The sequence below is a fragment of the Cebus imitator genome, unplaced genomic scaffold, assembly GCF_001604975.1.
Source record: "Cebus imitator isolate Cc_AM_T3 unplaced genomic scaffold, Cebus_imitator-1.0 Scaffold41, whole genome shotgun sequence".
Lineage (NCBI taxonomy): Eukaryota > Metazoa > Chordata > Mammalia > Primates > Cebidae > Cebus > Cebus imitator.
In genome coordinates, this window is record NW_016107356.1 from 6879760 (window position 1) to 6883594 (window position 3835).

General features: G+C 46.5%; 1 protein-coding gene across 4 annotated transcripts in view; it reads right to left on the reverse strand.

Moving 5' to 3' along the window:
• The window catches only part of HLCS (holocarboxylase synthetase), a 216230-nt gene that overhangs the window by 63525 nt on the left and 148870 nt on the right, over positions 1–3835 (reverse strand). The gene's annotated exons all lie outside the window — the stretch shown is intronic.

A 3835-nucleotide genomic window follows, 5' to 3' on the forward strand; every position in this document is an offset into this window, starting at 1 on the left:
ATAAACAGGTTTCACTTTAGCAGAAGTGGACATGAGGGCCGGGTGCGGTGGCTGACGCCTGTAATCCCAACACTTCAGGAGGCTGAGGTGGCTGGATCGCTTAAGCGTAGGAGTTCGAGACCAGCCTGGGCAACACGATAAAACCCTGTCTCTAAAAATAATTTTTAAATTAGCAGGGTGTGGCTGGGCGCAGTGGCTCACATCTGTAATGGGATGCCAAGGTGGGGGGATCACGAGGTCAAGAGATCAAGACCATCCTGGCCAACATGGTGAAACCCAGTCTCTACTAAAAATACAAAAATTAGCCAGGTGTGGTGGTACGTGCCTGTAGTCCCAGCTGCTCGGGAAGCTGAGGCAGGAGAACTGCTTGAACCCGGGAGGCAGAGGCTGCAGTGAGCTGAGATCATGTCACTGCAATCCAGCTTCTCAAAAAAAAAATAATAATAATAACAGGGCGTGGCGGCACACATCTGTAGTATCAACAGCTCTGGAGGCTGATGTGGGGGGATAACCTGGGCCCAGGAAAGTTAAAGCTGCAGTGAGCCATGACAGCAGCAGAGTCCAGCCTGGGCAACAGAGTGAGATCCTTTCTCAAAAAAAAAAAAAAAAAAAGACACTCAGGATCCTGACATCCAGGATGAGGAGGCTTTTACTCTGAGGTATCCGCCCTAGTTAACCTCAGAAAGCCATTCCATTTCTTCAAAGGTAAGAATCACAGGAATATTTTGCTTGGGGTGAAGGCTTGCCATTCTGCAGTGGAACAGAGGGGAAGAACACTGACTGCCACACACCTGACCCTGACCCTAGCCCTCAGCAAGAGATGCACGCAGGCTCCGAGCTCACGGGGCCTCTGCTGGGCATGGGCTCCCTCCAGAGCTACAGATCTCCACGTTACCCTCAGACAGCTTCATCGCTGTCATCCTCCCGCTGCTTTCCATCTCTCCAAATTTGGTTTAAATCTTATCTGCTGCTAACCACCTTTAATTTCCTTTGATGTTATAGATGTTTAACACTCTTGAACAGTCTTTTGGGGGGGTTTCAAGAAGGGGAGAAGATAAACCAGTGTGTCAGCTGATGACCCTACTCAAGCAGAAGCTTCAATCCATTTTCTTAACATTGATTTCTGATATTAAATCCAATAAGAGATGTAGGGTTCTCCTAACTATAATTAACTCTCATATGGCTACATAAAGACATGATAAGTTTTGTAAAACACTTCTTTCAAGCTCTCTTGAAAACGTTTAAGGAAGTGGGAAGAAATGGAAATCTCTGAGGGTAGCCAAAGGGAAGGGAATGAGTTACAAGTCTCAGAATACAGAAATAAAGTTATTGGGCCAGCACAGTGGCTCACACCTGTAATCCCAGCACTTTGGGAAGCCGGGGTGGGCAGACCACTAGAGGTCAGGAGTTCGAGACCAGCCTGGCCAACATGGTAAAACCCCGTCTCTACCAAAATTACAAAAAACATTAGTTGGGTGTGGTGGTGTGCACCTGTATTCCCAGCTACTTGGGAGGCTGAGGTAGGAGAATCACTTGAACCTGGGAGTTGGAGGTTACAGTGAGCTGAGATCGTGCCACTGCACTCCAACCTGGGTGACAGAGCAAGACTCCAGTGCCAAAAAAATAATCAAAGTTATTGTATCAAAGCAGCTATGCCACCTGGAAACAGAAAAATATTCCATTTAGGTATGGAGTGGTTTATGGTTAGGTCTCCTTTGTGAGAAGGCAATATATTTTTAAAATTTTTTAAAATACCATTTCCTATATCTTCAGTTCCAGAACTGGTTCTAAATCACTGGCTCTCAGCAATTTCACTAGAAATGCTCCCCAGTGACCTGCCCTAAGCTAATAGCATCGGGATCATTGATTAGACACAAGACAAGCAGCCCAGGACACAGGGCACAGCTAAGCTTTTACAGCTCAGATTTTCAGCCTTTCCATCACCACAGAGGAAGGGGAAGAAAACTCCTCTCAGCTCCCTGAAGGATGTGTTCTTGCACATAAATTGGCATTTAGGTTCAATTAGATACTGAAGGCCTGGTCCTTTAAGGCCAAGCAAGAAAATCCCAGCTGGGCGGGTTGCGGCTGGATACGCCTCAGCACCTCTCCTCCTCTGTCCTGTCTATTACCAGGCGAGTGTCCTCTGGCTTCATGTGCTCTGAGTTATAACCTAACGAAAGGGCAAAAAGGTGAGAGATGCCTGATGAGGAGGAAGATGATGGAAAGAAAAGGAAGACAAAGATTCCCCTTACTCTACACATGGCCAGAATCTCAGCAGGCAAAATTATATCTCAATGAAGATTCTAATGTAGATCACACACTCTGAAGCTTTTCTCTTTAACATGAGAGTCAGTTAATGGCTGGAAGGGAGCTGGTGAGAAATGAAACAGTAAAGTACAAGAGGGCTCCAGCTTCCCGACCTCATTCACAGCCTAGGCTAGATTAGCGCATGCCAGACACAGTTCTGTTCTCTTTACAGCCATTGCTCATTTAATACTCACAACAATGACACTTACAGTATCCTCACTTTACAGATAGGAAAAATAAGGCACAGAGAGGTTAAGTCACTTGCCCAAAATCACACAGCTAGTCCGAGGCAAGGCCTCAGTTCTAACATGGGAGGCCATTTGCTAACTCTTTGTTCACTGTTTTCTTTAAAACATGATCTTGGAATTACTTTCTCTCATTTAACAATATTATGCTAATTCAACAGTTGGTGAAAGGTGTCCTTGAAGGTAGATACAAAAAAAGGATGCTCCCTCCAAAGGCAGCCCTCGTCACAGCCTGAAGCTTCAAAGGGTTGTGAAGGAGCCTCAGCTGCTCAGCTGCCTTCTCGACACCACACTTTTGGTTCCACTGCTTAGATGACTAAGGAGAGTAAAAGAGCTTGTTCCTTATTTTCCAGCAAAGGAAGGGAATACCATGAAACAGAGGCCACACAGCACCCACAAACAGAAGATCTTTTCTTTTCCTTTTTAAAGGCAAGGTCTCACTCTGTCACCCAGGCTGGAATGTAGTGGCGCAAACATGGTTCACTGCAGCCTTGACGTCCCAGGCTCAAGTGATCCTCCTAGCTCAGCTTCCCAAAGTGCTGGGACTACAGGCACAGGCCACCATGCCTGGCTAAATTTTTTTTTTTTTTTTTTTGAGATGGAGTTTCGCTCTTGTTACCCAGGCTGGAGCACAATGGCGCAATCTCGGCTCACCGCAATCTCCTGCCTCAGCCTTCTGAATTTTTTTTTAAATTTTAGTAGAGATGAGGTCTCGCTTCATTGCCCAGGCTGGTTCTTGAACTTCTGAGCTCAAGCGATCCTCCTGTTTAAACCTCCCAAAGTGCTAGGATTGGCCAGGCGCAATGGCTTACACCTGTAATCCCAGCACTTGGGAGGCCATGGTGGGTGGATCACCTGAGGTCTGGAGTTCAAGGCCAGCCTGACCAACATGGAGAAACCCCATCTCTATTAAAAATACAAAATTGGCTGGGCGTCGTGGCACATGCCTGTAATCCCAGCTACTCAGGAGGCTGAGACAGGAGAATTGCTTGAACCCGGGAGGCAGAGGTTGCAGTTAGCTGAGATCGCGCCACTACACTCCAGCCTGGACAAAAAGAGCAAAATTCCATCTCAAAAAAAAAAAAAAAAAGTGCTAGGATTACAGGCATGAGCCACCACACCCAGCTGAAAGCCCTTTTGACAATCTTTTTGAAACAAACATACGCAAAAATATTTGATTCAAGGCCAGGCTCAGTGGCTCACGCCTGTAATCCCAGCACTTTGGGAGGCCAAGGCAGACAGATACTTGAGGTCAGGACTTCAAGACCAACCTCGCCAATATG